Source organism: Lemur catta, chromosome 1, assembly GCF_020740605.2.
Source record: "Lemur catta isolate mLemCat1 chromosome 1, mLemCat1.pri, whole genome shotgun sequence".
Taxonomy (NCBI): domain Eukaryota; kingdom Metazoa; phylum Chordata; class Mammalia; order Primates; family Lemuridae; genus Lemur; species Lemur catta.
The window spans coordinates 185295380-185322253 of NC_059128.1; the positions used below are offsets into that span (position 1 = coordinate 185295380).

Here is a 26874-nt window from a genome sequence, read left to right on the forward strand (position 1 = left end):
ATAGCCAGAAATTAAATCAAAATGCATAAGCTCACCTCATTGTTGGAAAAGGAATAATTAGTTCATGAGATATAGTAAGGCATTAAGGAACAACGGAAAAACACCTGACTAGAAGTCAAAAATCCAAGGTTGCAGCCCAATCCTACCTCTAATGCTATGTCTCAGGTAAATCTCTTCACAATCCTGTGCTTCAGCTGCCTCATCTACATAACAAAAAGGTGGGGGCTGGGGGAATGGTTAATGAGATGCTCTCTCAGAGCCTTTCCAACTTCGATATTCCACATTCTATTAATAGATTATGGGCAACTCCTCCCTAATATCCCAATCCAGTCATCTTCAATTATGAATTACAATAACCCTGAGAAACCACAAAATTAACTCTCAGGCAACAGTTGTGTAACGTTTAACTTATATGGAGAAGTGCTGATTTCTTTCTCTTTAAGCCTTGCTGAGAGATAAAAGGCAAAATTAATAGGCTCTAGCAGTAATATTCATAAGACAACAAGCACATAGAAACACAAAGGCATAGGTAAAAAATTCTCAAAACTATATCTTGCACCTCACAGCCTCAGACACAACACGTTTGGGAATTTCTGCACCTAGGTATCCCTAAAAATTGAGAATTCAAACTAAATCTATTAAAAGCTAAGATTTCAAAGAAAGTTGCTTCTCTCTCATTTCTCCACTCATTTTAAGACAAAAAAATTAAGAAATTATAGAAAGCAGGCATGGGGTGCGAGGGACCAGGGCTCCTTTTCCTCTGGCCCAGGCCCAGAATGACAGCTTCTAAAGCGGTTCAGAAGCCTGGGTCAGGCCCAGAGGGCTCCCATGCCACCGGGCAGATGGCCTCCCCTCCGCCCGTAGGCCCCTCCCCCACTTCCCACAGGTTTCCAAGCACCGCCAAACTGGTTGTTAAAGGCCTCAGCAAACAGCCTAGTTCCACAGCCTAGCCCCCTCCCAGCTATGTACACAAAAGGAAAGAAATAAAAGGGTACTTTGTTCATTTTTTAAGGCTCACAGGAGACAACACTAAACCCCAAGTTTCTGGTGTGTTTTCTTTTCTTTAAAGCAATCAGGAGCTGAAAATGCTCTGAGTTAGTCAAGCAATGAGATGCAATCCACCCTCCAGAGACACAGGGATGCTGCATTTGAAAAGGCTAGTTTAAGGTATATAAATTGTATCCTGAGCTTGAAGGAATCCATACCTTTCAGTCCAGTAATTCATCTTCTGGAAGTACATCCAGAAGAAATCATTAAAGATGGAGATTAGAATGAACACACAGAGATATTCACTGCAACCTGTTTCATGACAGAAAAATGAGAACACTAAATATACAACTATTGGGGCAGCACTGACTGCCGTGTAGATACACACAATCATGTTTACAAAGAATCTATAAATGAGCATGGAAAAATGCCATGATATATTGCTATGTGAAAAAATAGAATATAGTATGACACCAACTATAAAAAACAATATGACATAGAATGGCCCTGATCGTAGCAAGAATTCTTTTAATGTTTCACCACTAAGTTTAATGTTTGCTGTAGGTTATTTTTAAAGATCCTTTATAATGTTAAGGAAGTTCTCTTATGTTCAAATTTTGTGAATGTTTTTTGCATAATGTGATATTAAAGATACTTTCTCTGTTTCTATTGCCACGATCATAAGATATTTCTCCATTAATTTGTTAACGTGAACTTTCCAGTGTTAAACCAATTCCAAGGTAAAACCCAATTAGGTCATAATGTATTACCTCTTTTATACATTACTGGATTTGGATTGCTCATATTTTAAGATTTTTACACATGTGTTCCTAAGCAAGTTTGGCCTATAATTTCCATTTCTCTTATTGCTCTCAACAGGTTTTTGTATCAAAGTTATCAAAGCTTCATAAAATGAGTTTCTGTTCACTGGAAGAATTTATATAAGCTTGAAATTATTTTTTCCTTGAATATTTGGTAGAACTTACTGATAAGGCAGGTGCAATAGCACACACCTGTCAGTCTCAGCTATTAATACTTGGGAGGCTGAGGCGGGAGGATCACTTAAGGCCAGGAGCTCAAGGCTGCAGTGAGCTATCATCGGGCCACCACACGCCAGCCTGGGCAACAGAGCAAGATCCCATCTCTATTAAAAAAAAATAAAAGAACTTGCTGATAAACCCATCTGAGCCTAGGCTTTCCTTCATGGGGAAATATTTGACTGCTAGTTTATTTAAAAATTATAGTGTTATTCAGGCTTTCTGTTTTTTCTAAGTCAGTTTTGGTAAGTTATATGTCTAGAAATTCATTTCCTCTAATCTTTCAAATATTTTACCATAAAGTTATTCATAATATTATTATCATTTTAATACCTACAACTTCTGCTTTTCCATTCCTAATATTGCTTATTTGTGCCTCTCTCCTCTTCTGTTTTCATTTTGTTTCATTTGAGACAGGATCTCCCTCTGTTGTCCAGGCTACAGTATAGTGATGTCATCAGAGCTCACTGCAACCTCAAACTCCTGGGCGCAAGCGATCCTCCTGCCTCAGCCTCCTGAGTAGCTGGGACTACAGGTGTATGCTACCATGCCCGGCTAATTTTTCTATTTTTTGTAGAGACGGGATCTCACTATGTTGTTCACATTGGTCCCGAACTCACCACCTTAAGGGATTAGGCTTGGCCTCCCAAAACGCTAGGATTACAGGCATGAGGACTGTCTGATCTCTCCTCTTCTTATTAAATCAATCTCACAAGGTGTTTGTGAACGTTCCTAATTTTTATAGAGCCACATTTTGTCATCATTGGTCCTTTCCACTGAAAAATGTAGAATTATTATTACCATTTCCTTTCATCTACTTTCCTTGGGTCTATTTTACATCTTTTTCTAACTTTCTAGTTTCAACATTTAACTAGTTAATTTTCAGGCTTTCTTTTTTTCTAATGTAAGTCTTTAAGGTTATACTTGTTTTAGCTGTTTCTCCAATCCCCAAGTTTTGAGCCATAGTATTTTTGTTTTCATTCAGTTAAAAATATTTTCTGAATTGCATTACAACTTTTTTTTGGATGCAAGAGTTATTCTGAAACACATTTCTACAATTATTCATAGCTATCTTTTTGTTATAGTTTCTAGTTTAATTGTATTGTGGTCACAAATCTAGTCTGTGTGATACCAACCCTTTGATAATAAAGACTTGCTTGATGACATAGTTTGAGGTTACTTTTCATAAATGTTCTATGTGTTTTTGAAAAGAATGTGTATTCTGCAGTTTTGAGATGCTGTGATCTTTATATGTTTACCTGCTCAAATTTATTAGTTATAGTGTTCAAATCTTGTGTGTTAACTAATTTTTTCCCCATTTTATCAAACACTGAGAAAGTATGTTAAAATCTCACTGGAAATATACGTTTCTTATTGTAGTTCTCTCAATTTTTTGGATTAATATATATTGAGTTCATGTTATTAGATGAGTCTAAGTTTTTAATCTTTCTGATAAGTTGAGATTTTTTTAACCAGTTGATTCTCTTTATCTCTAAAAATGCTTTTTTGTCATTTAAAGTCTATTTTGTCTGATGTCAACAGTGCCAGCTTACTTTTGGTTTTTAATCACCTGTTTTCATTTTTCTATTATTTTACTTTAAAACTTTCTATATCCCAATGCCTTAGACATGTCTGTTATAAATAGCATACAGCTGAATTCTTCATCTACTCTAATAATTTTTGATTCCTTTAGATTATAATTACTGACACATTGGAATTTATTTCAACATCTTATTTTGTGCTTGCTATTTGTCTTACATATTCTATATTTTTTTCTCGGCTTCCTTGATTTCCTTGATATTATTTTTCTCATTTCTTTTTTCCCTATTAGCTAGAAAGTTATTCATTCTTTTAATAATTTTTAGTGGTTGCCTTAGAAATTTTAACATATATACTTTACTTACCAAATCTCAATAATCAATATCTTAACCTCCTCCCAAACTATATAAGAATCTTAGAACAACGCCTATAATCCTAGCCCTCTAGCAGGCCGTGGCAGGTCGATCTCTTGAGCTCAGGAGTTCAAGACCAGCCTGAGCAAGAGCGAGACCCCATCTCTACTAAAAATAGAAAGAAATTATCTGGACAACTAAAAATATATATAGAAAAAGTTAGCTGGGCATGGTGGCTCATGCCTGTAGTCACAGCTACTCAGGAGGCTGAGGCAGAAGGATTGCTTGAGCCCAGGAGTTTGAGGTTGCTGTGAGCTAGGCTGACGCCACGGCACTCTAGCCCGGGCAACAGAGTGAGACTCTGTCTCAAAAATAAATAAATAAATAAACAAAAATTTTGATAGGTAATTTTCTTTTACAGTCTTCTTAAGTTGGAATGAAAACAGGTAATTTGGGTTTGGTTTTGTTTTTTCTAATTCACCCTTTAATTGAGAGAGAAGCCTTTTGAAGTCCCCGCTTTATGTCCCTTCTCAGATGTCTCACTTTGTCTCTTGTCCCCTGTGCCCTCAGGCCATGAAAACTGAAATTCAAGTTAACCTGGTTTGCCAAATGTCCTCAAGCCAGCTCAGTGTTCAATTGACCTCTACTCACTTAGCTTTTGGCCGGAGTACTCATTACTTTCTTACTGGCCCATGGCATTTTTTAAAAAATGAACTTTCTATGTTATCTAGCATTTTTACATTATTTCAGTGGGAATGTTGCTAGAAAGAGAAATCAACCCTGGACATTCACACGTAGAGCCACAGAGCCATATAATTTGGCAGCCAAATCATGACCAGATCTAGCCCAAAACTGTACTAGCTCAATGCCTGCCACTTTGTAATAGGTGCTAATATTTTTTAACAAATCCTATAGCAAGATATCATGGCAAGCATTTTACAAGTATTATTTGATTTAATCCTTACAACTATCCCCAGGGTTAGGTACAATTATTATCCCTGTTTTATTGACAGAGAAACTGAAGCGCAGAGAGAGGTTAAATGATTATCGAAGGTCCCACAGTTATCGAGTGACAGCACTGGGATTTGAACTCAAAAAAATCTAACTCCAAAGATTTCCCTCTTAAGACCTCTTAATTTTGCTTCCCAAAAAGTAATGACGATAAGAGAGGGAGAGAGAAAAAGATGATGAGGAGAGCCCTGCTAAGTACGGCAGAGCCAGTAGTAGATCCAGACCTGCCAATCTACAGTCCTTTCCACATCCCCCTGCTCATGTCAGGATGGGCACGTTCCCATCATTTTTTATATCCCTTCATTTAAAAAAGGATACACAGTACAGACTGAAACTGAGACGAAATTGAAAAAACAACACCTAAAGGAATGAATCATTGACTAGTAATTCAATTTCAACTCTCAATGGCCATCAGTCTTGAACGCTAGCCCAATATTAACATGTTTAATCACATCTGTAGATGCTACCTGATGGCACACAAAGAGCAGATTTTTTTTTAACAATTCTTATTTCATTTATTTATATGTAAGTCTAACATCTTAAAAAAACAATCTTTGATTCATACTAATTATCTCTAATCCAGTGATTTCCAAACTCTTTAAATATTAGAAATGGACTTCACAATACCTCTACCAACAATTCCTTTATATGTAAGGATGTCCAAAATTCAGTCTAAGAAAGGCCATCCCCCAGAGAAGGGCAGATCTCTGTTTCCCCAGTTCATCTTACCCTCTCTTTTGTCCACTTCCCCATTCACCAGTGAGTGAAGGGAGCTTATCACAGGGAATGTGTTGGCTTCTTGTCTTTGCATGCTTTCCCTCACCCTTCACCCAGCAATAGGGAGTACAATTCCCACATGAGATCTGCCTTGCACTGGGCAGTTAAAACTCCAAACATCATCTCTCCTCCTTCCTAAGTAAGTACACAGCAGGGTAAGTGAGGGAAGTGTTTCCTCTTTTTGTGCCCCAAATTAAGAGTGTTCAGAAGCCTGTAAGGTGCAAAAGGCTGTAACTACCCCCTATCAATTTACAAATCAAATAACCCACCCAGCCTGGTGAGGTGGTGCATGCCTAAGGTCTAGGTATTCGGGAGGCTGAGGCAGATCACTTGAGCCCAAGAGTTCCAGGGTGTAGTGTACTATGCCCATAAGGTGCCTATATTAGGTTTAGCATCATGATTGCAAGTTTTTTATTCTTTTTAAACTTTGATTCTTTCTAACCAATAAGTAACCTGTTTGAAGTTGCCATCTGAAATAAAGTGTCATTCTAGCATTAATGAGACAAAATGACCTCCTGAGAGTGGGGGACCAAGCGTAAGGAGGGGTGAACCGGCCCAGGTGGGAAACAGAACAGGTCAAACCTCACGTGCTGACAGTGGGACTGTGCCTGTGAATAGCCACTGCACTCCAGCCTGGGCCACATAGCGAGACCAGGTCTCTCAAATAAAATAAAATAAAATTTAAAAAATAAAATAAAATAAAATAATGCTCTGGGCTCTACTACAAGCACTGTAGGCAGTGAGGGAAGGAAAGATGCCTCAACACAGTCCTAGTCACTAAGAAGCTAATGATCTAGATGAGAGAATAGAGCATAGAAACAAACAAAAAAATTTTTATGTAAAACTTGCACAGCAAAATGCAGAATATATGATAGATGGGAAATGAACCATACCATAGGAATTCAAAATAAAGATATCAAGGCAGTCAGAAGAGTTCCTGAAGAGTAAAAGATTAGAGTCAGATATCAAAGGGTCAGTAGGTTTAAAGGACGGAAGAGAAGAAAGGAGGGGTGCATAGGAAGGATATGTTAGTAGGAAAAAAAACAGTAGATGCTGAAACAACTGTTCTCAGTTATCAAGGGAAGACTTACTATTATTAATGTTATTAATATGCTACTTAAATATAATGTGATATAATAAAGAATATATAAGGAAATTGGCAAAAATAACATTTCACAAATAATGCTTAAACATAAATTATTCAGAATATAAGTCCTGAGATAGACCTTGTTTTTAAAGGATAATAGTGATAATAAAAAACAGCAATTTTATAATGATTTTAGCCTAAGATAATAGTAGTAAAGTTAAGAACTAAAGTTTTGCTTCTCCAAAGTGAGCAGAGGTATTGTTAACCCTCTAACAGGTCCGTAGAAGAGCTTCTGCTATATTCAGATATAAGAATATCAGAAATTATAAGAAGGAAATAATTCTGGGAGGCCGAGGCGGGTGGATCGTTTGAGCTCAGGAGTTCGAGACCAGCCCGAGCAAGAGTGAGACTCTGTCTTTACTAAAAATAGAAAAAATTAGCCAGGTGTTGTGGTGCACACCCGTAGTTCCTGCTACTTAGGAGGCTGAGGCAGGAAGATCGCTTGAGCCCAGGAGTTTAAATCTACAATGAGCTATGATGATCCCACTGCACTCTAGCCAAGGCAACAGATTGAGACTCTGTCTTAAGAAAAAGGGGAGGACAATAAAGAATTCAAGTTAGCTTCAATTCCAGAGACAGGGGAAGAACTAAGCAATGCTACAGCCAAGCCCACTGTCAATACTATCCTGCCAGGACTGAAGGTGCTTTGGGGTAACAAAGATACCAGACCTTCTAGAGCTGGGGAGTTAGGAAAAATGTTGAGATTTTGAAGGAAAGTGTGAAAGGCAATTACAAGACATATTAGTTAAGAAAAGTAAGTGTGTCAACCGTATTCCTCTATCAGGCAGTGGCCATAAAGGCTGTTCATTTGCTTCTACCTCAAAGTTGATCTTTTAATCTATATTGGAGAGAATGAAGAGAGACACCTCCCTCCTGGAGACTCTGCTGAAAATAGAAATTTGTAAACTTACGCATAAGTGAATAAAAGAAAATCAAGTTTCATCTGTACCCAGATGCTAATTTTGTCTATTAGATTAGCAAAAACAAAAAAATTTGATGACACATCCTGTTGGGAAAAGTATGGAGAAATCGTCACTGTGATATATTTCTAATAAAAGAAAAAATTGTACAAACTCTATGAAGACCAATTTGACAATACTTAACAAAATTACAAATGTATACACCTCTGACTCAGCAATCCCACTTCCAAAAATATATCCTATAGCTGTAATTGAATATGTGCAAAATGGTATATATATGGGGTATTCGCTGGACCATTGTTTACAAAAGATTAGAAGCAACCTAACTATGGATTAATCTGGTTAATTTATAGTATATTCACACAGTGAAAAATATACAGCCATGAAATAAACAAACAAATAAAAGAACAGCAAAATAGCATAATAAATACCTTCACAAGATCTAAAGGAAACCAGGTTAGAGATTATAGCACCTAAGTGTAGCATGGAAATAAGAAAAGACTCATGGAAAAGGGTAGTAAGGGCAGTTTTAAATTACCCAAGTCACCTCTGGCTCAACCACAAGCAGCACAACGTGGAGAGATACCTTTGCTTAGGAGAAGAAGGAGAAAGTGAGCACCAGACTTTGCCTCAGACCCTAATACCAGGCCCATCCCAGTTAAACCCAGAGCTGGGAAGGCTCCCACAGCCCCAGGTTCCAGACCAGTACCCACAGACTGAGCCTCCAGGCCTACTCTGGCACCAGGCTAGATCCCACAACCCTAGACTCCAGACCTGCCCAGTGCATTTGGTCTCTGGGCCTGCCCCACTGTCAGACTGACCCCAGAGGACACAGGCTTCAGACTAGCCCTAGCAGCACCAGGCTACAGGCTTTACCCAGTGCCAGGCTTGTTTCCACAGACTCAGGCCCTAGGCCTACCCCTACAGACTCAGTCTCCAGGCCTGCCCCCAGGCCAGGCCAATCCCCATGGAATCAAGCTGCTGGATCTTCCTAATGGATCCGGGTACCAGATCCATCCCAGTGCCTGGCTAGCCCCGGCAGACTCAAGCTCAAAGCATACTCCAGTGCTAGGTCAGCCCCTGTGAACCCAAGCTTCAGGCTGATTCCTACAGATAGGCTCCTGGTTGACCCTGATACACCCATCTGGGCCCAACCCTGCAGACCCATATGCCAGGTCTGCCCACCTGCTGACCCAGGCATTAGGCTAGCCTGCCCAAAGACTCCAGCAATAAGTCTACACACATACCACACCAGATGGCCTACACAGAATTTCTGGAAGGGCTGACTGGTAAAAGGCTTTCCCAGACAAAACCAGTCTGCAAAGAGTGGAAAAGTCCATTCTTCTTCAAATGTCCAGACATCAACCCATAGCCACAAGCATCAAGAACAATTAGGGAAACATGACACCACCAAAGGAACAAAAATAAAGCAGCAGCAATTGACCCTAAAAAAAGGATATTTATAAGCTGCCTGACAAAGAATATAATTGTTTTAAAGAAACTCAGTGAACTTCAATAAAATACAGAGAAACAATGCCACAAAAATCAGGAAAACAATAAATGACCAAAATAAAAATTTAGTGGAAAGATTAAAATTATAAAAAAGTCCAGGTTTGGTGGCTCATGCCTGTAATCCCATCACTTTGGGAGGCCAAGGCAGGAGATTGCTTGAAGCCTGGAGCTCAGGTCTAGCCTGGACAAGACAGTGAGACTGTTTCTAAAAAAAAAAATTTTTTTTAATAAAATTAGCTACATGTGATTGTGTGTGCCTGTAGTCCCAGCTACTCAAAAGACTAAGGTGAGAGGATTGCTTAAGCCCAGGAGCTTGAGGCTGTAGCGAACTATGATCAAGCCACTGTACTCCAGCCTGGGCAATAAAGTGAGACCTTGTCTCAAAAAATGCATATATAAAAAATATTAAACAAATTCTAGAACTAAAAATGCAATGAACTAAATAAAAAATGCAAAAGAGTTTCAAAAGCAGAATTAATCAAGGAGAAGAAAGAATCTGTGAAATTAGGCAGGGCGCGGTGGCTCATGCCTGTAATCCTAGCACTCTGGGAGGCCGAGGCGAGAGGATCGTTTGAGCTCAGGAGTTCAAGACCAGCCTGAGCAACAGCGAGACCCCATCTCTACTAAAAATAGAAAGAAATTATATGGACAACTAAAAATATACACAGAAAAAATTAGCCAGGCATGGTGGTGCATGCCTATAGTCCCAGCTACTTGGGAGGCTGAGGCAGGAGGATTGCTTGAGCCCAGGAGTTTGAGGTTGCTTTGAGCTAGGCTGACACCACAGCACTCTAGTCTGGGCAACAGAGTGAGACTCTGTCTCAAAAAAAAAAAAAAAAAGAAAGAAAGAAAGAAATTAGCTGGACAACTAAAAATATATAGAAAAAATTAGCTGGGCATGGTGGCACATACCTGTAGTCCCAGCAAAAAAAAAAAAAAAAAGAATCTGTGAAATTGAAGACAGTTTATTTGAAAATATACAGTCAAAGGAGAAAAGAGAAAAAAGAATGAAAATATGAATGAAGAAAGTTTCCAAGACTTATGGAACAGTATAGAAAGAACAAATATTTGAATTATAGGAGTTAAAGAAGGAAAAGAGAAAGATGAAGGACCAGAAAAATTACTTAAAGTAATAGTGGCAGAAAACTTTACAAATCTAGAAAAAGATGTAAATATTCAGGTATAGGAAGGTCAAAGATCTCTTGATTGAATCAGATTGAATCCAGACAAGACTACACCAAAATGTGTCACAACAAACTGTCAAAAATCAAAGACAAGGAGAGAAGAGTGAAAGCAAGAAAAAAGAAACATATCAGATATAAGAGAGTTCCAATGAGTCTAGCAGCAGACTGCTCAGTAAAAACCTACAGGCCAGGAGACAGTAGAATGATATATTTGAAGTGCTGAAGGCTGGAAAAAAAAAAAAAAAAACCCTGGCAACCAAGAATATTTGACCCACCAAAGCTGTCCTTTAGAAATGAAAGAGGTGAGATTAAGATGTTCCTAGACAAACAAAAGTTGAGGGAGTTCATCACTACCAGATCTGTCTTACAAAGTTATGCCAAATGCTAAATAAAGCTTTAAAAAAATGTATGCTAATTAGCAACACAAAAGTCAAATTCAGAATATTCTAATACTTTAATGGTAGTGTGTAAATCACTTATATCTTTAGTATGAAGATTAAAAGGCAAAGATATTAAAAATAATAGTAGCTACAATAGCTTGTCAAGGGATACACACTATAAAAAGATGTAAATTATGACATCAAAAACATAAAATGAGGGAGATAGAGTAAACACATTGAGTTTTTAATGTGCTTAAAGTTAAGCTGTTGTCAGCTTAAAATAGCCTGTTACAACTATGTTTTATGTAAGCCTCTTGGTAAGCACAAAGCAAAAAGAGATCAGGGGTAGCTATACTTTTATCAGATAAAATAGACTTTAAGTCAAAAATTGTAAAAAGAGACAAAAAGGTCGTTATATAATGATAAAGAGGTACATTTATTTTGTATATAACAATTGTAAATATATATGCATCCCACATGGGAACAACTAAATATAGAGAGCAAATATTAATAGATTTGAAGGGAGAGATAAACTCTAATATAATAATTGTAGATTTTAATACCACACTTTCAGCAAAGATCATCCAGATAGAAAATCGATAAGGAAACATTGGACTTAAACAGGCATATACAGAACATTGTATCCAACAGCAGAAGAATATACATTCTTTTCAAACACATATAGAACATTCTCCAGGATAGATCATGTTAGGGCACAAGATAAGTCTTAACAAATTTAAGATGACTGAAATCATATAAAATATCTTTTCTGACTACAACAGTATTAAACTAGGAACCAACAACACAAAGAATGTCAGAATATTCACAAATACATGAAAATTAAATAATATGCTCCTTAACAACCAATGGCTCAAAATAAGATTAAAGGAAAATTTTAAAATGTCTTGAGATAAACAAAAGTGGACACACAACATACCAAAACTTATGGGATATGACAGAAGCAGTTCTAAGAAGGAAGTTTATAGCAATAAATACCTACATCAAAAGAAGAAGAAAGATCTCAAATAAACAACCTAAGATTATATCTTAAGAAACTAGAAAAACAAGAACAAATTGAGCCCAAAGTTAGTAGAAGAAAAGAAATAATAAAGATCAGAGCAGGGCCAGGTGCAGTGGCTCAGGCCTGTAATCCTAGCACTCTGGGAGGCTGAGGTGGTTGGATTGTTTGAGCTCGGGAGTTCGAGATCAGCCTGAGCAAGAGTGAGACCCCGTCTCTACTAAAAACATAGGAAGAAATTAGCTGGACAACTAAAAATATATAGAAAAAAAAATTAGCCTTGCATGGTGGCACATGCCTGTAGTCCCAGCTACTCGGGAGGCTGAGGCAGAAGGATTGCTTGAGCCCAGGAGTTTGAGGTTGCTGTGAGCTAGGCTGATGCCACGGCACTCTAGCCTGGGCAACAGAGTGAGACTCTGTCTCAAAAAAAAAAAAAGAAAGAAAGAAAGAAAGAAAGAAAGAAAAATTTAAAAAAAGATCAGAGCAGAACTGAATGAAATAGAGACTAGAAAAACAATGGAAAGATCAATTAAACTAAGAGTTTTTTGAAATGATAAAGAAAATTGATATACCTCTAGCTAGAATTACTAAGAAGAGAAGATTAAATAAATAAAATGAGAAATAAAAGAGGAGACATTATAACTTATACCACAGAAATACAAAGGATCATAAGAGACTACTGTGAACAATTATATGCCAACAGACTGGATAGCCCAGAAGGAATGGATAAATTCCTAGACACGTACAACCTACAAAGACTGAATTATGAAAAGATAAAAAATCTGAACAGAAATGAGTTAAGAAGATTGAATTAGTAATAAAAAGTCTCCTATCAAAGAAAAGCCTAGGACCTGATGGCTTCACTGCTGAATTCTACTAAACATTTAAAGAAAAACTAATACCAATCCTTCTCAAGCTCTTCTTAAATATGGAAAGACAGAAAATACTTACAAACTCATTTCTTGAGACCAGCATTTCCCTGATACCAAAGCCAAGCAAGACAATACAAGAAAACTACAGGCCAATGTACTGTCCCTAATGAACACAGATGAAGAAATCCTCAACACAATACTAGCAAACCAAATTAAACAGCAAATTAAAAAAATCATTCACCATGATCAAGTGGGATTTATCCCAAGGATGCAAGGATGGTTCAATATATGCAAATCTCTAAATGTGATACATACACCATATTAACAGAATGAAGGACAAAAACCATATGATCTCAATAGATGCAGAAAGATCATTTGACAAAATTCAGCATCCTTTCATGATAAAAACTCTCAACAAACTAGGTATAGAAAGAATGTACCTCAACATAACAAAGGCCATTTATGACAAATCCACAGCTAACATCAGACATAATGATGAAAAGTTGAAAGCTTTTTCCTCTAAGATCAGAAACAAGACAAGGTTGTCCACTCTCACCACTTCTATTCAACACAGTACTGTAAGTCATAGCCAGAGCAATTAGGCAAGAGACAGAAATAAAAGGTATCCAAATTGGAAAGGAAGAAGTTAAACTGTTCCTCTTTGAAGATGACATGATCTTATATAGAGAAAACCCTAAAGACTTCATCAAAACACTATTAGGACTAATAAACAAATTCAGTAAAGTTGTAGGATACAAGATCAACATACAAAAATCAGTTGCATTTCTAAATACTAACAATAAACTCTCCAGGGTGAAAAAAAAAAGTCAAGAAAATTATCCCATTTACAACAGTTACACACACACACACACACACACACACTTACACACACACACACACACACACACACACACCTCTTAGGAATAAATTTAACCAAAGAGGTGAAAGACCTGTGCACTGAAAACTATAAAACACTGATAAAAGAAAATGAAGAGGACACAAATAAATGGAAAGATATCTCATGTTCATTGATAGTAAGAATTAATGTTGTTTAAATGTTGATATTACCCCAAATTATCTACATAATCAATGAAATCTCTATCAAAATTCCAATATTATTTTTCACAGAAATAGAAAAAAATCCTAAAATTCATATGGAATCACAAAAGACCCTGAATAGCCAAAGCAATCTTGAGCAAAAAACAAAGCTGGAGGCATCATGCTACCTGACTTCAAAACATATTACAAAGCTATAGTATTCAAAACAGCATGGTACTAGCATAAAGATAGACACATAGACCAGTGGAACAGAACAGAAAGATAAATAAATCTACACATTTATGGTCAACTGATTTTCAACAAAGGTGCCAAAAACACACATCAGGGAATGAACAGACTCTTCAATAAGTGGTGTTGGGAAAAGTTGATATCCACATGCAGAAGAATGAAATTAGAACTTTAGCTCACATCATATACAAAAATCAACTCAAAATGGATTAAAGACTTAAATGTAAGACCTGACACCATAAAACTACTAGAAAAAGACATAGGAGAAATGCCCCATAACATTGGCAGGGCAATTATTTCTTGGCTAAAAATAAGAGTGAAGAGACAATTTATGGAATGGGAGAAAATATTTGAAAACCATATATGTATGTGATAAGGAGTTAATACCCAAAATAGATAAGGAACTCAAGCAACTCAATAGAAAGACAACAAATAATCTGATTTTAAAATGGGCAAGGGACCTGAACAGACATTTCTCAAAAGAAGACATACAAATGGCCAATAGATATATGAAAAAAAAATGCTCAACATCACTAATCCTTAAGGAAATGCAAATTAAAACCACAAGGAAATATCACTTCACATTTGTTAGAATGGTTACTACAAAAAAAAACAAGATATCAAGTGCTGGCTAGAATGTGAAGAAAAGGGAATCCTTGCATATTGTTGATGGGATTGTAAATTAGCATAGCCACTATGGAAAACAATGTGGTGGTTCCTCAAAAAAAAAAATTTTTTTCTTTTTTTTGAGATCGAGTCTCACTCTGTTGCCCAGGCTAGAGTGCCATGGCATCAGCCTAGCTCACAGCAACCTCAAACTCCTGGGCTCAAGCAATCCTTCTGCCTCAGCCTCCTGAGTAGCTGGGACTACAGGCATGCGCCACCATGCCCGGCTAATTTTTTCTATATATTTTTAGTTGTCCAGCTAACTTCTTTCTATTTTTAGTAGAGACAGGGTCTCGGTCTTGCTCAGGCTGGTCTCAAACTCCCGAGCTCAAACAATCCTACTGCCTCGGCCTCCCAGAGTGTTAGGATTACAGGCCTGAGCCACCGTGCCTGGCCTCAAAAAATTAAAAATAGAACTATCATATGACCCAGCAATCCCACTACTGGATATATATCCAAAGAAAATGAAATCAGTATGTCAAAGAGATATCTGCACTCCCACGTTCATTGCAGAATTATTCACAATAACCAAGATATGCAATCAACCTAAGTGTCCATCAACAGATGAAGGGATTAAAAATGTGGTATATATACAATGGAATTCTAATCATCCTTCAAAAAGAAGGAAATTCTGTCATTTGCAACAGCATGGATGAAACTACAGGATATTATGTTAAGTGAAATAATCCAGACACAGAAAGACAAACACCACGTGATCTCACTTAAATGAGGAATCTAAAAAGGTTGAACTCATAGAAGGAAAGAATACAATGGTAGTTACCAGGGGCTGAGGTATGGCTGGGTGATGGGGTTGGAGAGGAGATCTTGGTCAAAGGATACACAATTTCTGTCAGATAGGAGTAACAATTTCAAGAGATCTATTGTACAATGTAATGACTATAGTTAACAACAATGTATTGTATTCTTAAAAACTGATAATGATAGATTTTAAGTGTTCACACCACAAAATAATGTTAAGTATGTGAAGTAATGCATATATTATTTAGCTCAATTTAGCCATTCCACAATATATTCATATTTCAAAACATCATGTTTTATACAATACATATGTATAATGTTTGTCAACTTAAAAAATAAACTTTAAAAATAAATAAAAGAATAAGAAAGCTCTATATGCTGATATGGAATGAAACACAAAACATGTTACAAGGAAAAATGCAAAATCCAAAATCGTGTGGACAGTGCACTACCATTTGATTTTTAAATGGAAGAAAAAAGCATACATAAGTACTTGCATATATATAAATATAGATGTATAGATACACTATGTCTTTTAAAAATACACAGGAAATTAATAACACTGTTAGTCTATGAGAGAAAGAACTGAATAGCTGAAGGTCAAAGGTGTGGGACAGAATTTTCACTAAAAGCCCCTGTAAGCTTTTAAAACTTGTAATAATGGGAATGTATGATCTATTCAGTTATTCTTTCCCAAAGAATAAAAATTAACATAGCAATTAGAATTTCATGCACAAATATATACTTTTCATTTACTTCACCAAATTGGAGGTGAGAAATTTTTAATAATGTGCTGAGAACTGGTCCTGACTCGGGTTTTTGCCTTTGACTGAAACTTGGACACTAAATAATAGAATTCACATTTCTTTCCTTTGACAAATGAAAAAGAAGTTGGTACACAGTTTCTGTTCTCTCCATTCTGACTGTATTTTAATGATTTACCCAGTAAACACGAAAATACTTCCAATTCACAACCTATTTAAAACAAAAGTTGTGGTTCAGAATAAAACATGTATACCAGCTTTTTTTTATCTTTTTCTATTTGAGAAGAAAAGATTCCTGTGACATTCACATTCAGACACTGATTTCTCTATGGGTAGGGGGAGTGGACAAAAATAAGAAAAAGAAACATTCTAGGCTCACTCCATAAACACACTGCCAACATAAGTTTAGTTGCTCAGGAGTCAAACGAGTCTGATTCCCATTGGTCCACTGAGTCTGGCTGCAGCCAATAGTGATGCTTTATGAGAGGGAAGAAAACTATGAAAAATTGCAAAAACCTCCCCAGCCTTGTTATTGAAATCCAGAAGAGCTTAGAGAATGCCAGTTTTAAAAATTACTAAATGTGAACTTTGATGAGACTTATGAAGAAAGTAAGAAAGAATATTGCTCTTCTTTTTTAAAAAATTGCTTCCCAGTCTCCTACTTCTACCACTTAGGAACAAAGAGGTAGTTTCTTATTCATTCCTTTATTATTGAACCCCAAGTATTCTTTTTACTTTTATTTATTTAGTTGAAAGTTTCAAAATTCAAAACAAGCAAAAGGGTATACAGTGAATAGTTCACCTCTGGTTTTTGTTCCCTAGTAACCAATATTATTAGTTTCTTGTGTATTGTTCCAGAGATATTCTGTATTCATACAATAGTTTTGTTTTTCTCAACCTCTCCTTTTTTTCCTTTTACACAAATGATTGTATGCAACCAGTAGTCTTTAAATTGAAATAAAAATTAAAAGATCTTTGCATAATCCTAACTCCTCACATGAACACATTACTTTTCTATAAAGACATCTTTTTAAAAAATATTCTTTTCAATGCCTCCCATATCACTCAAAGTTAAGAAAGATCTGTTTGGCAAAAAGAAATATGATGTCTAGAGAACAAAATTGCATACGATTGATTACACAGGAAATCAACTCACTTAACTTCTGGTCCAGGATTCTGACCCCTGAAAAACCTGTATAGATCTTCCAAGTTCCCACCAGGAATAATTCTGCAGAAGTTTTATTAGCACTCCATGAAGATTTGTTCTAAGGTCCAGAGGCTTCTTCAATTAAATTGAAGAGGGAGAGAAGAAGGAAATAGGGAGCTAAATTCAAATGTTTGGCTCTTGCAGACTAGCAACAAGGAAATGAAGAGAGATGAAAGAGAAACCTTGAGTGCCTTCCATCCGTTAATAAGTAACTCACATGCGCTAGTACTAAACTAGATCCCTCTGCCTTGCAGTGGCAATTTAACAGGTAAGGCTAGAGAAGTTCGTAAATCCCTTGCTAAATTCAGATGAACCAGCTACAGAGAAAAGAGGCTGCTTGTAGGACAAGACACAGAAAACAACTCAAGAAGAGCGAAACCCAGAGAGCCCTCCAGAGGCCTGTGTCTGAAGCAGGGGCTGAATTCCAATGCATAGTCCAGCATCCAATTTTTTGAAACTCTTAACCTTAAGGCTCAGGAGAGAAAGGTGTGCTTTTAGGGTGTGGTGTGCTACTAAGAACAGTAGACCAGTTCTGATCTACTGAGGTAGGTTTGAGTTCCAACATGGCCACCAATTGGCTGTGTGAAGGTGGACTTTCCTGAGTCTCAGTTTCTTCAAGGATAAACCAGCTCCAAAATACTGCAAATCTGAAACCAGCTCCATATAATTCAATTGCAATATCCTGGTACCACTGCAGAGTAGTTTTAGGAGTGCCAAAACTCCAGCTTCTGGCATAACTTTAGACATTTTCAGCAACTGTCCAAGATAATTCTGATCCCCAATTTGAAAAGCATTATAGGAAGACGCCATCTGGTTCATTCCAGCAGTAAGTCTCTCAATACTATTTCAAGAAAAGTAAATGGGCAAAGTTTATATAAGATAAAACCAATATCTAAGTCTTGGGATGTCAGAAAGCACACATTAAAATCACGAGGGCTCCTCTTATACCCACTCCAAGTTGACAACAATCCAGAAGTGATAAGTGGGCCACTTTGATGTAGAAAAACCTCTGCAGAACACAACCTAAACACCACTCACTTCTAAACAAATAGCCAACACATTTATAAACAGTTCGTGTTTTTCTAGAACCAGACCTGAATTTATAACCTCCTAAACTCCATATAGGGAATGCAGCGTCTTTACTCACTAAATAGCTGATCAGAAACACTTCTGTCTGGACTTTGCAGGAAACAGTGAATTTGTAGGGGAGACCCAAATCAGTGTTTTTCATAAATTTAGTCTTACTTCATGAGTGGCAATGGGATGTAACAGAATATGGAAGTGACCTGTGTTCAAATTCCAAGTCTGTTCCACACTCACTTAGACCATGGGCAAGGAACTAACCTCTCTGAGCCTCGCTATAACATGGGATAATAATTTCTGCCTCTCTTGATTATTGTGGGTTATAAAGAGACATACTGTAAATGCCCATTCACATGTTAGGTATACATTAATGTTAATTTTCTCCTTTTCTTCCAGAGCCCTTTAAGATACTTACTGGACAATAATTAACCAGAAAAATTATTCCCTCTTGTATTAAATCCTAATCATGCCAAAATTCTTCAGGCCAAAATAGATACTAACTGAAAAAGGACTCTTTTGCATTTATATACAGTATGTTTATCATATTTGTTCTTATGATACACACATGCTTATAATCAAATATATCATCAGAAAGTGCCCACTGTCAATTCCACTCAATGATATTATTTTAAACCATATGAAATTGTTGATGTTTGGCCACTTTATACTTACAACTATAGCAATTTCTTATGTTTACAAATAGCAAGTCTAGAGCAGGGATTTCATACCGGTCTGCTTTTCCTAGATTTCCTGAAAACAACATCATTAGAAATCAGTAACTCGGCATTTTCATCACAGTTCACTTAGTAGGTATGTGACTTGAAGAAAATCATTTAGCAATCTTGGGCCCCACTTTCTTGATTTATTCAATAAATATGGTGCATTCATCTTCATCCTTTTCCACTCTGTAATTTAATGACTATAAAAAGGCACATTTAGTTTAGTGCATCCAAAATACATAGTTGGTAAGAACACTTTTAACTTAGATATACAAGTTCTTGTAGCCCCTTCTGCATCTGTCCTGCCTTCTTCCACTTTGAAGCAAAGACAGAGACCTTGATGATAGTAAGACAAAGCTGTGTAAACTTCTTCACAGGCCTCTTAAAATGCACTCCTAATTTGGCACACTCTACCACAGCAGTACTGGATTTCTCCTTAAACAAAAATGGTCACGGGTGTCAAAGAGATGTGAGTGAGTGTCCACTGAACTGTGTCTAAATGATTTTCCTTGTGACCAAAGCCAGCCTGGAATAAGCCCCTGCTAGTGAGAAGAGAGAACATGCTTCCCAGGCTGAAGAGGTATTGTTCAAAGTAATGAGTTCTGCACCACTTGGTCCACAATTCACAGCTGAGTCTGATTTTCCTAGACAAAGAGCAATAACCAAATGGAGGATGCTCTTCAGCAAGCTTCTCTGAGTTTATAATTGATATTAGACTCATGAGGTGGTGAGCATATGTCCTAGGAATGACAAGTGGAAATGTTTGTCAACCCTGGTCAATATTATGCCAGAGGTTTGTCATGGCTGTAATGGATTTCAATAGTCTAAATTCGCTAAAAATGCCTAGAAATTCTTCAGTTCAAAAGTTGAAATGTTTAAGCACCCTGTTGTATTCCTTTTATCCTTCTATCATAATTTTACATCCCTCCCTTTTTTGTTGTTCAGAGAAATAATAATCATGATCCTTCAAGCATGCAGACCAACACTATTCTTACAAGTGAGCTGCGGGAGGTTCATTATGCCTTGAAACACAGAGCCAGAACAAAGGACTACTGAATCACTCACCTTATCTTCATCTAAGAAACCTGAGAATTACAGCGTTTCTATGTTTCTCCCAAACTCAGTACTGCACTTGCCAAGACTACAAGTTTTAGGGTCTGTCTCATTTGTACCACAAAAATGTAAGTAGATAGGTGCACATAGTGCTTCCTACCATATACATAGACCCTTATCTAAATTGCTCAAAACTATGCTTAGGTTTTGTTGTTTTTTTTTTTAAATAAAAATTTAAGCATCAATTTCTGAATCTGGAAGTCTGACTAATCAGCACCAAATCAATTGTTCTCTTTGAAAGTACTAAAGGTAATACCTATACCCTGAAAGCCTAAAGTAGTATTAGAATTATTTCAGAACTCACAACTTAGTTCATTGAGGGTAGGAATCTGAATGTATTCATCTTACCTTATATATAAGTTCTCACTAAATATTTGTTGACTAAATGAATAAATTAAGTAGAAAACATTTCATTAAGAATTTTCACAGTATTTTATATTACAGCACCCTTTATCATGAAGCACCTTTATCATATTTCATTTTTATAATCCTATCCTTATAATTATCTAGAAGACTGATTTTTTAAATAAATTTAATTGAAGTTGATGATGTGGGAAAATGTATCAAACAGAAGCAATGACTTAAACAGATTTTATTAGGAATCTGGTAGAACTATAAATCCTGGCTCTGCCCATTAACCTTCCCTCCCTTTGTCTCATTCCCATTGCCTCTCCCCAGCCTCCCCCAAGCACTCCCAATCTCATTATCCCATGATCTGCTAAAACTGCAGTTTACCTCCTGGAACCAGCAGAAACACATGTCACTGAGAATTAGGGAATTGGAGCCAGTTACAAGCCACCAGATAGGGTCACAAAGTATCTGAACCTGAAAATTAAGAGGTTTTTTTTTATTTTTTTAAACTAGAAAAAGGGAAAAACTCAATTGGACTTTTATTTTTAAAATTTCAGCTAGATGGACTGCACAATATCTAGGCATTTATAACGATTGGGATGGAAGAGAACCTTAAGAGGATGTTATTTGCTAATCATTTGAAAAGTAATATGTTGATTTCATTTGCTGACGTTAGAAGGACATTATCTTAAAACTTCTGTCACTAATAAACACTTGCTATTCTTGAAAGCAAATTGTTTGTAAGTAGTATATAGGAAGACAATACCCACATATTACTTCATCCAAGGTTTTTTATGACACACTTTATCCCAGGAATAACTCCATTTTAAACTTTTATTAGCAGTTACATTAATTCTAACCAATGTTTATTTAGTAGCAACTAGGTATCAATCATGCTGTCAAATATTGATGCACCCTAAGAAAAATAAGCAACAAGAAGCTATGCTCCTTCTACATACCCCTTCAGTTGTGTACTCTTGCCAAACGGCTGTGTGTAAACAAATGGGATTTAAAAGGGGGGATAAGGCTGTCAATACTCACAATGTTAAGAAAATGAAAATGACCCTCCACAGCCAGCTTGAGAAAACTGGTTTATGCAAAGGCTTCCTGAAACATTCTTTGCAGAAGATTTAAACCCCAGAAGTGACCAAAACGCAGGGGCAACTGGAAAAACAGCCGCCTCCTCCGGGAAATCCTTTGTTTCTTTGCATCGGCATTTTACTGAGGTCTGTTTGGAGCGGATCCCGTCGCTACAAACGTGCCATAGAGAGGGCACAGGTGCTGCTGGGCGGGACATGCGCGCTCTCCACCGGGCAAGGGAGGCCCAAGGTCCGTCCTCTCACGCTCCTGAGGACTCAATCACCTAACTGAATTTTTAAAAAACTCCTCGCCAGAAAGTAAACGTTTGATTCGTCTACACTTCCATGGTATAGACGGGAGGAGGATTTCAATTGCTGCCCCAGTAAGCAATTCCTCACCATTTTCTTCCGTCTATAATCAAAATGGTAACAGAGGACGGGAAAAGTTTTGTTTTTTTAACTTACTTAGTTCTTGCTTTAATGCTGAACTCCTAACGTCAAAATGAGATCATAAATGGACTCCGAGCTACAAACAAAAAGAAAAGGTCCCGGGGAGGAGCGGGGGCGCCGCGGACGCTCAGCAGGGGACCCGCGACGCGGCACCGAGCGGCGTCTCGGCCCCGCGGCTCCGTAGCCAGGGGAACGCCGCGCACGCGCAGAGCGCGCCGCCCCGCGGCCGGGGCTCGCCGTCGGCGCCGCGCGTCGCTCGGGTGCCCCTAGTTTATCCCAGAAAAGGGCGATGGAGTAAATCCTCCTCGCGCTGAGCGCACCAAGTCTTCTCTGAGAAGGTCCCGAGCGGGGTCACCAGGCGCGGGAAGAGCCGGGAAACTCCCCGAGGGTAACGGACACCGCACTCCCCTGGCTGCGAAACGCGGACCTCCTGCGGCCCCGGGAGCCCTGGAGGGGCCGAGCATCCTGCAGCGACGCCTGACCCTCCACCCGGCTACACCCCACCCCCAGCCCCACGGGGGACCCGAGAGTTAAATTCTTGCCCAGGCATATACACCCACATCCCTCTGAATTATGGGACCCCCAGGAGCAGCTGTGGTCAGTGCCCCGCACGGGGATTTGCGGGTCCCCACACACGACACTCACACAGTCCTAAAGAAGCGTGTCCCAGCCCGGACTGCCGAGAGAGGAACTCGGGCCACCTGCTCACTCGCTCACTGGGCAGGTGCCCCAGCCCTCCTTTTCCTGCACACCCCCCTTCTTTCCCGGGTCCCCTCCTTGCCCAGAAGCACTGACCTCTTCAGCTTTGAGTGTTCGGCAGATGAAGGACTCCTCGGAGTCCTTGGCACAGGAGCAGCCTCCAAAGTGCTGTGGTGATGAGGTATTGGGCCCAGTGACCCCAACTCCAAACCCTCGCCGAGGGCCAGAAAAGCCCCCCAGGAGGGCACTTCTCCCCACCAGCCCGGAGAAACCCCGAGAGGAGCTGGGAAGAGCAGGGCGCCGCCGCCACAACCTGCTTTCTCATTCAAATCCTCACGCTCCCCCTGGAGCCCCCGGCCTGCCCGCCCCGCAGCTCCCGCGGAAATCAGGAACTGGAGCTGGGGACAGTGGACTGGAGCGCCCGCTGCCTCCGCCGGTCCCAGCGGGGTAGCCGCACAGGGCCAGGGGCTGCACCCGAGCCCTCGGTCTGCACCCTCCCGCGACGCCCCCCGGTGGGCGAGGGCCAGAAGCACCGGGAACGAAGCCCCTCTCCCCGCCCCCCGCAAGTTTCAAAGGGTCCCCAACCCAGGGACACCCCTTGGTTGTTTGGGGCTATAGTCCGGAGGGCCTCCGCGGTGGTGGGAGGATAAAGGAGTTGGCGAAACAAAGTTGGAAGTGAAGGGCACAGGGAATGGGAACCGTGTGCAGCTTGCACCAAAGTAAAAAGTGATAGAACCACATCTAAAAGAAAATTCCGAGCCACCCATCTCATCTCCCCTCCCATTTTTTTTTTTTACACCAGTGTAAGAAAATAGTGTCTGTCAGTGCTGTTAAACTGAAGAGATCCGCTTCGAGTGAAGTGTAACTAAAATTGCGGAAGAGAAAGTATAGGTGATAACACTTTGCTCTTATTTACCCCCAGTCTCTTCTTCCAAATACTACTTCTTGGCATTAAACAGGTCAGTTATTCAATTAGACTGGTTTCGTGCCTGGTGGACGCCAGCGGGCGACCTGCCGTGCGAGCACAGCGGTGGCGGGGACGGCGTCCACAGAGCAGGCGCTCAGACGCGGGTGAGAATTTGCAATCTCCTGAACGCGCCGGGTGGCGAGGGATCGGCCTGGGGCAGATGCTGGAGCAGCCGCTGGCCTAGGCGGCCGCGGTGTGATCCGGCTTCGGGATTCCAGGATTTGCATTTATCAGCCTTCATTCAACCTGCCCTATTGTTAGTTCAAAGCCTGGCTGGGAGGGAGTGGGGACGCTGCTCCTCGCTCACCTTTCAGTTTAAAATTCTCCTCCAATAAGAATGTCCTAGGAAAGCTGGCAGCATGGGGTTGGCAGGGATTTTCTGGGCTTAGTGACAACATAAACCAAAGTCATTTTCCTTTTTCATGCGTGAATTTGCTCGGGAAGTTACAAATGAGTGCCTGAGATTGGAGAGCAGGGCCTGGCTGTGGGGCAGCTTTGACGGACAGTTAGTGTGGGTGGTGGTAGCACCGTGACCTCTCCGAGCAAGATCTAGGGTTTCACCTTTTCATCCCACTTAGCCGATACCATAGAAACAACCCATTTGTATTATTCAATTCAACGGAGGCAATCACAATGTCACAGCAAAGCACCATGGGCAAGAAGAAACTTTATCCTGAAAGCAATCCTGGACTCTCAGAAAAAAGAAAAAAAAGCCGCCAGAATAGCCACTTGAATTTATCCTTGCCAACAGTACCAGGAAGAAATCAATTTGGAAAAAAATATATAAGGTCCTTTGGCTCTATAGAAACTTCCCCAAATTTCCTTTTTTTTTTTTTTTTACATGCCCACACACAGATCCCCAAGTTCTAAGAAATTAAGTAAATAAATTTCTGCCTCCAAACTGCTTTTTGTTTTGTAGACATGTGCTTTTGGGGGATTTGTTTTGCTAGTAGTCTCTATGGTGAATAGGAAAGCCAAAAAAAAAAAAAAGATACCAAGATAATCCTTCATCAACCACAGTTATCCATCCCTCAACCTCCTGTGTTTGTCTCTCTGAGTCTGAAAAAATGCAGGCACACATATTAAAATAAACCCAGACACAAAGTTTATAACAAGAGCACTTGTTTACTATGCATTCTTTATTTTGATAGTTTTCATCAATGGTTCATAATTTTATGAACTTTTAGATTTTTGTGCAATATTTCAAACCTATCAAAAGTAGGACAGACACTGTAAAATAGTCCTGTTCCCCCCCCCTTCCTTTTTAAACAAAGCATTGTAGTTACAGCTAAAACCCCATCTTCTGGCTCTTCCCACCCCCACCCCTTCCCAAAGGTAATGATTCTGAAGTTGGTGTGAATCATAATTAAGCATGTTCTTAAATGATTAGGACATATGTATGTATCTATAATATTTTAATGTAGCTTTTTTCTCCAAGTCTTTTTTTTTAACACCATTAACTGGAGAAACATAACTGACTAAAAATAAGACAATATTGCTGTTATATTGTTAAGTTTTTGGAAGCAGGACAGAGCCATTTTTCCCTGCTAGTGACAATCAGAAGGAATAATAATAAAGGGATTAGACAGTGGGTAACAAACAGCCTCCCTAGGTTACACGAACCCTTCCGTGGTTACTAAAGAATCAACAGAAAAACAAAACAAATAATACCCTACCCCACCCTCCCTTTTTCACTGGTTAAAGAGAAATTTGAGAAAATGAGATCTATATTAAAACTTCTTTGGGCAGAAAAAAACAAATGTCCTGTATGGTAGTAAACTTCCTTTTCTGCATGGTCCCTTGGTCATGCAAGCTATGATCTTTTAGTAAGTATTTATCACGTTTCAAGTGTAAGGGACTCCTGCTGGTAGCTGAATTCAAGGTTGAAATCAGCCCTGCTGAAAAGTCTGGGGTTGAATCCCCCTGCTTCCCCATGTACTGGGACCTCCATCTATCCGTACAGTAGTTACAAAAAGCCCTTTACTGTGATCCTTTGACTTAAATGTCCTCCCAGCATTAAAAGTGCTAAGAAGGCACTGATTTTTCTTAAATGCCATTGACTGGTGAAAGATATCCTTCCCAACCCCCACCCTCCTCACTTCCTGAGCGATGACTCTCATTAATTATACTGGCACATCACTGCCCGGCCTCCCTTCTAAATGGCTGCCAGATTTCTACATATTATCTCTGCCTTGATACAGAATGTGCACTGACACCAGGATCACAGAAAATCCTGTCAGAGGTGCCCGATACACAGTAAAATGATTGATGTGCTTTACGGTGAGCCTGCTGTGCTTCATATCATAGGGGGTTTCTTAGAAAACTGCACGAGGAATCTGTGTGCTGGAAAAAGATTTTTCTAGCTGTGCAAAAATGGTGCTTTCAGTTGCAAAAATATCCATATTTAAGATATTCAAATGTAACCAGCAATAATCTTGAGTTATATACACAAACAAGAGAGTGAAGGAGAATATCTCTATTTTAATCAATGCACCATTGACCAAAGAGCTTGTCAAGAAGGAGTCATTCCTCTTTCAACACATATTTCTTGAGTACTTGCCACATACCAGGAGGCACTGCTCTAGGTGACAAGTCTTAGCTGGAATATAGATAGCACTCCTGAAGTAGAGAGCACTATCCATCCTTGTGGCCCTATTCTCTGTATTAGTCAAAGTTTTCAGGTACAAATGATAAAACTCCAAATCAAACTAACTTGAGGAAAAAAGCCAATGTATTGACTCCCACCTTAAGACAGTGGAAAGGATAAGGGCTTCAGGAATGACTGAGTTCAACAATTCAGAATCATCATTTTTCTCATTAAAGAAAAAATTATTCACTCACACTTGGTAAAGCATGGTAAGAAAGACTTTATTTAGGACCACTGAGATAGATGTAGGGACCACAGCAATGGGGTCATGCAGTGGGGGAGAGATTGGGCTCAACTCTGAATACAACCTGGGCAAGTAGGAATTTATAGCCGGAGCAGTGTGGGA

The 26874-nt window shown here is 39.0% G+C and overlaps 1 protein-coding gene across 1 annotated transcript in view; it reads right to left on the reverse strand.

The window, feature by feature from the left end:
• Positions 1 to 22169, reverse strand: part of PLCH1 (phospholipase C eta 1) — a 209641-nt gene extending 187472 nt beyond the window's left edge. The window contains exon 1 of the mRNA XM_045539517.1: positions 21728 to 22169. The gene's annotated coding sequence lies outside the window, so the exon portion shown is untranslated. The remainder of the gene's footprint in view (positions 1 to 21727) is intronic.
• Between the last annotated feature and the right edge of the window lie 4705 nt (positions 22170 to 26874).